The following is a 13,431-nucleotide window of genomic DNA, read 5'->3' as shown; positions in this document are numbered from 1 at the left end:
TCACAAACATACAGATGTGACCTAAGGTCTGGGAAGCAGCAGCACAGTCTGGCAAAGATGACAGCTGTGTTCTTGGAGAAAGCAGGGTTCCCACACATGCAGTAATTGAGGTAACATGTATGTATATGTATTTGTCACACAGCTAGCTCACATGTGCAATGCATACTGATATGTCATACAGTAGTAAAAGCAAAACCCACAATACATTGTCAAACACATACAGCACACACACATGCCAAGTGCAGGATTCAAACCCCTACTGAACTACTTCATGATACTAGAGGAGGACGCATTAACATGACACACTATACACATTACTTTGAGTTCTCTTTTCACAGGAATATTTGTAGGATGGTGACATCATCAGACTTGACAAAGATTAGTTTACCACTTTTAAGGTGTTTTACTACTCTCCTAAAAGGTCGCTCCTTCCCAAGGAGACCACACACACACCGTTGTCAAGTGCAGAATTCAAACCCCTACCTAACGACTTCATGATACTTGAGAAGTACGCATTAACACTATATGCTATACACATTACTGGGTGTTGTTTTTTCAACAGGTATACCTGTAGGATGGGGAAATCATCAGACTTGACAAAGATTAGTTTACCACTTTTAAGGTGTTTTTATTACTTTCCTAAAGGGTTGCTCCTTCCCAAGGAGACAACACACTTGTCAAGTGAAGGATTCAAACCCCTACCTAACTACTTTATGATAGTACAGGAGTATGCATTTATACGCCACGCTATACACATTACTGTGAGCTAACCTTTCCACAGGTATATTTGTAGGATGGTGACATCATCAGACTATACAAAGTGGGTTACATTAGGTGGGCTACATTGAAGGAATGTCTAAACACTTGGCCATTTGATCATCAACAGTGAGTTTACTATCTACCTGTGTCCCCCGGGCCATAATGACTTTCTCCGTACATACTGGATTACCACCTATGTGGTAATTTGTGTGCACTTTATTTTACCCAAAGGGGGTGACTATGCATTCTTTGGCATTCAGCTTGAAGGCATTGTTTTGACACCAGGTATCTGTCTCTCTAAGACACTTCTGGAGGATGTCTGTGTCAGTTGTACAGTCGATTATGGACGACAGTTACCATTTATCTGCAAACCTGTTCAGCTATACATCTCCCATGCTTGCATGTACCTCTGAGCAGTATCTACTGAACAGGTGGTGTCCCAGGACCAAGACCTGTGGGATGCCATTTGTGACTGGCTTAGAGTTGGACATGGCACCCGCAACTCTGAACATGTGTGTTTGATCTGTGAGCCACTTGGCCACCCATCCTGTGACATAGCTGTTAATGTTCAAGCTGGTATGCTTGCCCATGATGACAGTGTGGGGAATGGTGTAGAAAGTCCTTCGTGAAGTCCAGGTGGGCTGTGTGGACTACTTTCACCTTCATCTATGTCCTTGGTAACTGTTTGAAATAAGTCAACAAGGTTTAGGAGCCAGGATCTGCCTTTAACAAGGCGAAGTTGTGTAGAGTCCAGTGTCTGGAGGTCTCCAATGTCTCAGTTTATGGGTTCCATGACAATTTGCTCAATAGCTCTATAGACCAGGCTGAGTAGACATATCGGGCAATGGTTTCCAGGTTCTGTTGTGGCACCCCCTTTGTGGAGCTGGATGACTGTTAGTATATGCCATTCTTTGGGTACATAGCCTGTGGTACGCTTGAGTCTGGACAGTGAATGTAGGTGAGGGTGTAGTTCCTTATGGGCCTAGTGTAAGACGCAGCCTGGGATACCATCCAGTCCCACTGATGCTGTGTTCTTAGCTTTGGTGAGGGCTGTCTTTACCTGCATGTCCATGACGTCTGGGGCTCTGCATCCTTCTGCCATGGATGCAGGCCCTTTTGGGGGTGATGGGGGGAGTTTACACTGAACTTGTTCCCCTGGATGTGGGCAATGAAAGTTGGTTTGGTGTATTTCTTTCCTTTTTTCAGTAGCTGACAGCATATTTGGAAGTTGACACCTACATGTCTGGTATAGTTACCAAACGCTTTGTGGTTGTTATTCTTACATTCCTTGGCTATTTGTCTTTAGAAACTGTCCTTGGATTATTTTATGAGCGATCATTGTTTCTTCCTGATAATGATCAGTGATGCCTTTCCTTTAGTGAAGTTGGCTCTATCATGTGTTCATTTCCTCCTTCTGTTGTCTAGCTTATTTATAGCCAACAACCACCGGATTGTTGTCCTATTTTTGGAGGAGTGCATCTTGGTTTTATTTGTGATGTAGATGCTCATAGGATGCACTTGTAAATGATTCTGCAGATTGTATACCATTATCCTATAGCAAGAGGTCTTTGGAACATTCCACTTTGGTCTTGGGAAGTGTGCAGTTTGCTTTTGCAAATGTCTTCACAGTGGTTTCATTGACTGGGTGGGGGGCGGGATGTGGCTGCCCAGTGTGATTACTTAATGATCTGATATTACCAGCGAGGGGTTTATCTCTGTTGTGGAACACTGGTACCCCATGTTGGTGATGATCAGGTCCAGGATGTTGTCACCTCTAGTGGGCGTGGTGACCAGCTGTTCCAGGGTGTTAGAGTTTTTAAACTCTAGGAAACATTGGGCAAAGGACGTTGTACATGAGTAATTCCACCACTCTTTGTTTGGGTAGTTGTAATCTCCTCATATAATGGTGTTTGATAGGACCTTTATATTTTCCACTGTTCTCCGGAATACTGAGCGAGGTTCCTGAGACAAGGTACGTGATCTGTAGCAGGCTACAATCTGATGGGCAGCTTTGCCCAATGTTAGTTGCACTTGCATGGTCTCCAAGGCCTCATGCTGTGCCACTAACCTGAAGGTGTGGGTATCCATAAGGTAAATGGGTACACCCCTTCCGTGTTTTACGTGGAGCATATCCAACAGCTCTGTGTTTGACATAGCTTTGTATGTTAGGCAATGAAGACCTCTGAGTAGGTGATATGCAAGGTAGTACATATGGAGCATTTTGTGATGGTCTGTATATGGCATGTATTTCAGGCCATTAATGCTCTTTGTGAGGTATTGCTGCTGGCTTTCCAGTTGTTGTAGTTGTCTTGTGAGGTACATAGCAACAGTGGCGTTGTACTCTATTATAGTTCTAGTGAGTGATGAGTAGAGGGGAATAATGTCCTCTTCTATTCTGCATGAGACACATTTTGTGATGAGGTGTGCCACATAGGAGGGTTTCCTGACTACTGTGGGAATGTGATTATCACAGTTGTATCCACTGTCCACCCATGACCCAAGGTCTCTTGTCACACTTTCAGTGTGAAGTATACTACCACCTATATTGTAGTTCTTGGCTATAGAGTTTTTAACAAAGGGGATGACAATGCACCTTTTGGCATTGAGCTAGAGCCCATGGCTTTGACAACAGCCATCTGTCTCAGTGTGGCCCTTTTGTAGGATGTCCACATCTTTAGTGTTTACAATTATGGCCCCTAGTTTGCAGTCCTCTGGAAACTTCAGTAGCCACAGACCTTCCATGTTAATGTTTACTTCAGGGAAGTAGATACTACACAGCCTGGGAAGTTATCTGGTCCCATGGCTGCTGTGATACTGGCTTTGGAGAGTGTTTTTTACCTGTGCAGCCGTGATGACAGCAACTTTGCAGTCTTCCATTATAGAGATGTGCTCTTTCATGTGTGAGAGGGGGGTAAAGTTAACACTGATCTTATCTGCCAGGATGTTGGCAATATCAGTTGGCTCTGTACATTTAGTGCCATTGAGCTGTAACTCAGAACAGATCTGAGTGTAACCATGACATGGACCTGTCTGTTGGGCAGAGATCTCCTGAGTACACAGTATGCAACAGAGTACAGATTGGGTTACATTCAGTTTTGTTGCATGGGGCAACTATTTGAGGCCAGTAATCCTCTTGTTAAGGTATTTCATTGGTCTTTCTAGCTGCTGAAATTGCCTAGTCAGATTCATCGCAAGTGTGTTGTGGTACTCTCTGACAGGTCTGATGACTGCTGAGTAGTGGGAACCTCCTTTGACCTACATGCACAGATTTTGGCAGTTTGTGTGAACACATAGCATGATTTTCTGGCCACATTGTGAATGTGTTTCTGGAAGTAGAGATGACTATCCACATTTGTCCATAGATCCCTTATTATCACATCCGTATTTAGCCTGTGTGAGCATGGCCATTATGAGCTTTCAGTATGTTGCTGCCTGACATTTGCTTCATTTCTTTAAATGTGTGAGCATGCCCAGTATGACCTTTCAGTGTGACGCTGAATGAAATCCACTACATTTGTTGAAGTGTGTGAGCATGCCCGGCATAGATATTTCTACTATATGTGTATGGAAAATCTAGTTGTATTTTTACAGCAGGGCTCACCTTTGTGTCATAGATCAACAGGGATCATGCTGTGCCTGCAGGGCCTCCATGAGACACTTTGCATAGACTTATCAACATTTCTACATGGGGGGCAGCTATTCTTTGTACATTTCTACCCAGGGGCACACCTAATTGTTACTGTGGGTGTACATAGGATGTGAGTTTCACCTGACACTTACACACATTTGCTATGCCTACACTGCTATGTACAGGACACCATTTCAGTCTGTACTGTTGCCTATTGTACTGGCTTGAGGCATGTCACGTATATTAGATTGCGACTTCATAGCCTACAAAACCCACATCATACCGCCTGGCCTGATGTTCTCTGTCTGCATAGGCGTGTGTGGGAGGTTACCCATTTGCCTCTTTAGGGTCATGATACAGCATTTCTTTGTGTTTGCATTAGTGTACAATTGTCCTGCTGTGTCTATGCAACTGAAATGCTATCATGGTTTAGTGATTCAGTACTGTGACTATAGTGCACAGTATCCTGGGTTCGAGTCCTGTCACTGCTTTTTGTTTTCATGCTGGGCAGACCAGACTGCTTAAGAAACAGTAAAGCAGATATGAGCATGTTTAACTGACTTTGCTCAACTTTGCCCGACCTTGCCCAACATTGCTCAACGTTGCCCGACGTTGCGCTAGTTAGCATGAGCAAATTTGTTTACATATACTAGATATTGGTTAAAGCTGCTTAACACTGCTTTATATTGCTTAAAATATGGCAATCATGCCTCAGGTGGTGCTGCAGGGCTGCCTATGTCGGATGCACATACTACACTCCCTGTACATGTTTGGAAACAGGTAGTGTCAAGTTAGACATCCCTTTTATTTTATGTGCAAGTCAGAGAGGTATTATTTCCAGGGTTCCTACTGAGCCAGTGTAGGTGCTATGTGTTGCCTCTTTGCCAAGGCCAAGGCATACTGGGCATGCCTCCTTCTGCCTACTGGGGCAGGCTCAGGTTGTTCCTCCTCTGAGTCATGCTGTGCCTATGCAGGCCTTGGCAATGGTGGGAGCTGTCTGGCCCTGCCCCATGCTGTTCCTGCTGCAGCTGTTTTCACAGGATCATATTGTGTAGCATGGCACATACCATGACAATTTGGGTACATGTAGTTGGTGAGTACTGCAAGGCTTCACCAGATGTGTCCAGGCACCGGAACCGTGACTTGAGCATCCCAAACACATGCTGAATTACTTTTCATGTTTGTGCGTGTGCCTCATTATAGAGTTCTTGTTCAGGTGTGTGTGCATTTCTGATGGGTGTCATCAGCCACGGCTCCAGTGTGTATCCAGCATCCCCCACTAGGTGACCGTCAGGGATGTCCCCATTGGCAAATGTCTGGTACAGCTGCAACAGATGCCAGATATGGGAATCGTGGTAGCTTCCAGGGCAGCCAGCACACACATTCAGTATTATGCCCTGGGCATCACACATGACCTGGCAGTTGATGGAGTAGAAGCCCTTGCTGTTGATGTAGGCCCTACCTCGCTCACCAGCTGGTGCTTTGATATGTATGTGCATGCAGTCAATTGCACCCACTACCTCAGGGTATTCCGCTATTTGATGGAAGAGACGTATATTGCTGGCCAATACCTCATGGGAATTGGGGAAATATACATGATCACCGACATGTGCTGACATGGCATTCAGGAACTGGTGCAGTACCCTGGATGCTGATGCCTGTGAAATCCCCATCATTTCACCAGATGGTCTCTGGAAGGTACCTGTTGCTAGTATTCTTAGACCAACACATACCTTGGTTTTCACTGGGATGGGTTCCCCTCTGTTGGTTCTGTGTGTGAGGCGTGGCCTGCACAGCTCAACAATTTGCTGCAGGAGCTCTCTGTCCACTCTCTAGTGCTCCACTATCTCCAGCTCATGTAGCCCCTGGTAGGTTACCCTGGGTCTGTACACTCTTCTCCATCTCCTCTCTGTGGGTTGCTCAGCAGCATTCACAATGCCACCACCCTCAGCATCTTGCACATGTCACCTTATAATAACAATGGCAGCCCCTAACATTTTTTTGTCTCAGTTAAGCTTTTTAAGTTTTCACTTTTCTTTGTAGACTGCAATGTTGCAGTGTTTCTGAGAAAAAACATGGGGGAATGTTGTTTGCAGAGTTTTAAGTGCTGGGCTGGGCTGGGCTAGTGTACTGCCTGCCTAGTGAATTGCCTGATTCTGATTGATTTCAACTGGCAGCTCTGCTAGTTCTCCTTGGTTAACTTCCTACTACTTCTTTTCCTTCCTTTTCCCATTTCTGTTTCCACAGGGGGCAGTGCCATGCAAACAAGTGCAAACACGTGCACACGCATGCACACGTGCGCACACAGGCTTACACAAGCTTACACAGGTTTAGGCAGGTGCACATTCATGCATACAGGCTTAGACAGCCTTACACAGGCTTACACGGGCGCACACACGTGCACACAGGCTTAGACGGGTTTACAGGCGCGCACACACAGGCACACAGTTTAAGCAGCTTTGCAAGAAACTTTAGGGATAGCCCCGGCGTACACCTTCGTTTACAAAATCACATATTATTACCACAGTTATAACAAGAAGGATGCAGACATATTTATAGAGAAAAGTCTGTGATCTTTTTTGACTGTTGTATATGTCATAGAGGCATATCAACATCTTAGTGCAATGAACAGTGATATATCATATGATTTGTGTAATAGCCTGCATATTTATTTATTTATTTATTTATTATGTTTGTTAACTGGGAATGTCCACTGGGCCTAGGAAGAGCCCATTTTCAGTGGAGGCCCAGAGAGAAAAGCTTCACATTAATTACATAGAAAAGTAAAAAATATTAATACATAGGACATTTTGAGCTGTACTATCATTTCATTAATTGCATACAAGTGATCCATGATTACATGCAAGAGTGAAACATGTTGATAGATAGAATGAGGTATTTTCGGCAGTACTATCACATGAAAATAATTTAATAGTAGACAAAGCAATAATGTTTTTCAGTCAGGTAGTGATGCCATGTAGTCTAGAATAACACATGAGTATAAATATGTTTGTAGAATTCTTAGCTGAGCTCAGGGTAGAAAGGAGGTGACAGGCTGTAGGAGGAAGAGTACAGCCAAGGTGACAGCTAGGAGTCAGAATGGTACAGAGAAGAGGAGGGGAATGTTATAGAAGGTTGATAAAGGTTGAGGCTCCAGAGTGGGATGTTAGGTGTAGGGGTTCTTTGTTGGAGTACAACAGCATAGCCAGTGAGAGGAGAGATGTAATTTGAATGATTTTTTAAAGGAAGCAGGATTACTGATTGTCCTGATGAAGGAGGAAGATTATTCCATAACTTGGGGACAACATGAGAGTACAGCATTTGGCTGGCTGAGAGTTTGGGTTTCTTGACAGACAATAATATTTTGTTTTCAGACCTGAGGTGAAGATTGGGGTGATACATGGTCAGAATGGATTAGAGAGAAGGGCAGGTTTCTGGTTGGTAGATTATCTTGTGGACTGTAGTTAACTGCAGATATGTAAGATGGTGGGGGGATTCTAGCCAATGTAGTTGATGCAGAGGGGAACAGTGGTGGGTAGAAAATTTTGTATTTGTAACAAATTTAGTGACCTTGTTGTAGCAAGAGTCTAGTTTATTTTTTAAGGAGGATTGTATGTTGGTAAGGATGGGGGCACCATATATAAGAGTTGGAAGCAGGAAGGGTGAGGTCAAGGCCTTTTTAGCAGAGAGGCTAAGGAAATAGTTGTGCCTATAAAGGTCACCTAGCTTTTGACGGTGTTTTTTGATGTTGCTGTGGATGTGAAGGTCAAAAGTTAATTTGTCATCAATAATGACACCTATTTGGTACATGGGAAAACTTCAATGATAGTGTTGTTGTTTCCACAAACAATAAAAAGGGACTAGTCAACAGGGCTAGATTTTGTGGGGGTAAATAATAAGAGTTTTGTTTTATTGGAGTTAAGGTCGAGGTGGTTCTGGGAGATCCAGTGTTCAGTAGAGGTAGATGCTTCTTGTGTAAGATGTTGTAATTCAGTGACAGATTTAGAAGAGCAGATGATGGTTGAGTTATCTGCATATTGGATGATAGTACTGTGGGTAAGAGTATTATAAAAGCTATTGACAAATATACTGAATGGAACTGCGGTGGTGGTGCTGCGGTAGCGTTGTTGCCTCACAGTAAGATGTTGCCCGTTCGATTCTCAGAGCATCTTCTGTGTGGCGACATGCGTGAATGGGTGTTCCTTCATTGAAGGTTGTGTGTTAGGCCTGGCAAGCCAGCATGTAAAACTCTACTGCCAATCATTAGCAGACCGGAGTTCCACTGTGGTGACCCCTAACCGGGAAAAGCCGAAAGACACAAACAAACATTGACAAATACACTGAAAAGGAAGGGACCCAGAATTGAACCTTGGGGAACACCTGTATTAGTAGTAATGAAAGGGGAGAAAGAATGCTGCCATATGGTAGATTGCTGCCTATTGCCGAGATAGTTAGTGAACCATATTAGGGTGGGGGGACATAGGCCAAAGTTAGAGAGTTTAGTAAGCAGTAGGGAGTGGGAAATAGTATCAAATGCCTTTGATAAATCAAGAACAAGTGCAGAGACAAAGGAGCCAGCATCATGGGCTCTATTTACTGTGTCTAAGAAGGAAATGAGGGCAGTGTTAGTGCTATGTCCAGGCCTAAAGCCATGTTGAATGGGGGAAAGCATTTGGTGTTTTACCAGATGACTTATGAGCTGAGTATGGATACACCTTTTCTAGTATTTTAGAGATGTGGGAAAGAATGGTGATAGGATGGAAGTTTGAGATGTCAGAGTTGTTGCCGCCTTTATGAAGAGGGATAACAAATGCTTTCTTCCAGATATCTGGTATACAGGATTCATGAATGGACCTATTAAAGTGGATGCTGATAGGATATGCAATGGGGGGGCTGCTAGTTGTAGATATTCTTCAGATAGATTTTCTGGAGCTTTGGTACATGGTTTTAGTTTATGGAGAATGTTTTGGATGGTGGATGTGGGAATGGGTGATAGTGAGAAGGTGGGTAGATAATTTGATGGGGTATGTGCTGATAATGTTCCTAGTGGGACAGGTTTGACGAATGGGAAGATAGTTGAAATTTGGTGATGGTGTCAATAAAGTATTTATTAAAGAGTAAGGCTAGCTCTGAGGAAGTATTTTCTGGGTTTGGGCATGGGGTATTGTTAGTTCCTGGGTGGAGTAGTGAGTTGATTGCTCTCCAGAATTTCTTGGGATTGTGTTTATACTGGTCTTGAATAGTTTGGAAGTATTCTTTTTTGTTTTTGACAACTAAGCAATTAGACTGATTGCAAAGTTGTTTGTATTGCATGAGGTTGGAAGGAGTTTTATTTTTTTGCCAGGCTTTCCAGGCTTTGTCCCTAGAGGACATAACTTGCTTCGTGGACTTTGCAAGCCAGCAAGCATATGTTGCTTTGATTCTCTTTAGTCTAAGTGGGGGCAAGACTATTTAGGATCCTGAGAAATGTAGAATTGAAGAATTTCACAGCATCATTAAATGGAAGAAATTTCAGTGGGCTCCAGCTGGTTTTCTGCAGGATGTCACTGAGGGTGTTTTGGGAGAAGTGGAATAGATCTCTGGTATATCTATATTGGTGTGTGATTAGCATAGAGGTTGGCTTATGTATTATGAATGCTGGAGAGTGGTCACTAATACTGTCAGGGAGTGTGCCAGAAGAAGAAATGTTGTCTGGATCAGAAACTAAGATCCAATTCAAGGTTGAGTCTTTGTTTTTGTTATTGTCAGGTCTGGTAATGTCGGACATTAGCAGAGAATACATGTGAAGGTTGACATTAGAAGAGGGGTTATTATTGGCGATGTCTAGCCAGTTGATATTAACGCCGCCTAGAATGATAGTTTAATTTTTTATGTTGTTGGTTGTCCAGGCAAGAATTTCTTCTAGAATAGGAGTATTGTTGCCTGGGGGAATGTATATGACTATGATGCAGAGGCTTATGCAGTTATTAAGTTTTAGAAAGGTAACAAGTAGCTCTGCAGTGGAAAAGGTGGGAATTGGTTTAGAATATGGAATACCTATAAAGGTACTTGGGAATAGTACGGCGATGCCTCCACCTTTTTTATGGAGTCTGTCAGCTCTGAAGGAGGAGTGGCTTGTGGGTAGAAATTCAGAATTTTTGATATATGGTTTTAGCCATGTTTCAGTGATAGCGGCAAAATCTGGTTTATGTTGATTTAGCCTTTCATGCAGTTGAGGGATCTTATTTCTAATGCCCTGGAGATTAATTGTGGTGAAGTTTAGGCATTTTGTGGAGTTGGGTGAATTATGAGTAGGGGAAGTAGGGGTAGAAGGGCCTAGATTAGGATGTATATCACTACACAGGACTAGCTTACAGAGAATTGGGAAATTGCTAGGTAGGGGCTTCTTTCTGGGGGTTGATGAAGTACTTGTGGACATGGTAACAAGGAAGGCTGTGTCAGTTTCATTTGTAAGATTATGTCAGTTCCATAAAGACTAGAACAGATTGCAGTATAGCTGGGGAGGGTGTGAATGTGGGGTGATGTAGAAGGGGAGGGTGGGGGAGGTCGATACCTTGAGTGAAATGATGATAGTCTTAGAAGGAAAGAGAGGTAGAAAGTAAATGTGAGGAGAAAGATGCTGAATAAAAGAGACATAGCTATGTAGTGTGTAATGAGGGGAATGAAGGGTGAATGTTGAGGAGTGTGAGTGAGGGTAGGTTATATAAGTCGGGGTGCAAGAGTTTAAGACAATGTAGGATGTATGAGAGTATAATGATGTATTTGAATTCCTGAATGTTGGTTGTGGGTTGTTATGTGTGGTGGGGGGTGGGTTTAATGGAAGGGTGTGGAGTGAGGAAGTAAGATGAGGTAGGCAGTAAGAGGAGAGGAAGGGTGGAGTGTGTGGTGGTAATGAGAATGGTTATGAGTGTGATAGTTAAAGAGGAGTGAGTGGAGTCAGGAGGAAAAGGTGTGTGAGTGGTAGTTGGGTGTGTAGGTGTGGCAAGGATAAGTATAAATGTAATTGATGTGAGTGTGGGTGGGAATGGGGGTAGGTTAGGGGAGCAGAGTGAGCCCAAGCATAGCAAGGGTGAGCGGAGCAGGGCCTACACCCAGGACGAGAAACAGTGCAGCAAGAGACAATCAGTTACTCACAGTGAAATGGCCAAAAGATAGAATATGAATGATAAGAAAAAGAAAAGAAGAAGGGCAAAGACAGAGCTTAGTGAGAGAGAGAGAAAACGTTAGGAGAGAATCTTCTGTTTGCAAAGTGGCAGTGTGCTGGTCAATGGAAATGAGCTTTAGCATCCAGAAGCAACAGGAGATAATGTAAGAAACCTACAGCAGTAGGGAATTCAGTTCAGAGCAGAAGAAAAAAAGTATGCCAGACAGCACTAGAGCAGGGTAGTGAGGGCAGGATAAGGGAACAGAAGACCATAGAAAAGAGCTAGGGACATGAGAGAGGGAGGTAGACAAAAGGAAAGGGGTATATGAAAAAAGTGTGGTGGGCAGTATATGAAGAGGATAAAGAGAGACAGTGAAACAATGGCTAAGCACAGGTGTGAGTAAATTAAACAAAAGCATGCTTTGAGCAGGGGTGGACAGAGGGGTGTAGTGAAAGAAAAAAGAAGAAAAAGAAAACCCAGGGCAGGTATAAGAAGGCAGGCTAGGTTGGGCTGCTGGGATCCCCTACCTTAAGGCTGTACACCACCAGGTCTGATCATACTAGGTATAGTATGCACAGCTATATATCTACTAATCATACAATATAAACATGCATGTGCTGTTAGAGGCTTTAGCTTGTGGTAGTAGGCAGAAAGCAGCAGGTTCAGCTTGGTTCAGTAGGTTCTCTGGAACTTCATAATATCTAAAATCTAAGACACTAGTATTATTGGCAGCAGTAAAATACATTGGACTAAGTAGAGCACATATGCGTTAAATGTACTGGTATAACACAGATAGATATACAGGCAGTATTATTATAGCAATAACCCACGCCTGGGTGTGGGTAATGTGGGATTTAACCACGGTTGGCGTGGTTTGGTCCCGAAGGCGAAGCCCGAGGGACCAAACAAAGACAACCGTGGTTAAATCCCACATTACCCACACCCAGAAGTGGGTTATTGCTATTATACTGTGACATTATTTAAGAAAAGAAACAATTACTTTTCTTAAATAATGGCATTGTATAATGCCTCTTTGCTGCCCTTCCACAGCTGTCTGGCATCCGCGGCAGTTCTGATGTACTGCGCATGCCTACACAGTACATCAGAGCTGTGGCCAAAAGCAACAGAGAAAGCAAGATCTCCGTTGCTTTTTTACTGTTTCGCATGTTAAATGGGTTTAACATAGTGAGACAGCTTTAAAATAAGCAACGGAGATCTCCGTTGCTTATTTTAAAGATGTCTCGCTATGTTAAACCCATTTAACATAGCGAGACAGGTTTAAAAAAAGCAACGGAGAAAGCAAGATCTCCGTTGCTTTTTACACACTGTGTCGCTATGTTAAAGGAGTTTAACATAGCGAGACAGCTTTAAAAAAGGAACAGAGATCTCTGTTGCTTTTTTTAAACCTGTGTCGCTATGTTAAACTCTTTTAACATAGCGAGACAGTGTTTTAAAAAAAGACTTATACTAATGGAAAAAGTCCGGGAGACCGGACCTTTTTCCATTAGTATAAGTCGATTTACAACGTGCATGCTGGCTAATCAGCGTGCACGTTTTGGAATATTAATAGGGGGTCATGGTATAATAGACATTACAGAGAAGAAATTAATCACAAAAAATGAATCCCACGTCCTGTGTGATCTGAATAAGAATTTCCTTTTCTGTTTGAGCTTCCTACAAGAAAACTTCTGGCATGGCAACTGAAACAAAACAAATTCACATGTGAAGTCTATCTCTGGACTGGTAGATGTATTTAAGTAAAATGTTGCTTTTTGTGAAGTGAAAAAAGAAAATAATAGAACGAGACCTAATGCTCAGGAAGATAGATATGTACAAGTTGTCCTCAAGATAGACTTTGAAAACTGCATAAAGCTTTTTTGTGTCACTAATGGATTATTG

The 13,431-nt window shown here is 43.0% G+C and overlaps 1 protein-coding gene across 1 annotated transcript in view; it reads left to right on the top strand.

Annotated features, from left to right (window-relative positions):
- The window catches only part of LOC122810134 (adhesion G-protein coupled receptor G2-like), a 210,880-nt gene that overhangs the window by 140,505 nt on the left and 56,944 nt on the right, over positions 1-13,431 (top strand). The window lies entirely within an intron of this gene.

Source organism: Protopterus annectens, chromosome 8.part1 (assembly GCF_019279795.1).
Source record: "Protopterus annectens isolate FY-2018-M chromosome 8.part1, PAN1.0, whole genome shotgun sequence".
In the NCBI taxonomy this organism is placed as follows: Eukaryota; Metazoa; Chordata; order Ceratodontiformes; family Protopteridae; genus Protopterus; species Protopterus annectens.
This window is presented reverse-complemented; position numbering and strand designations above follow the sequence as displayed.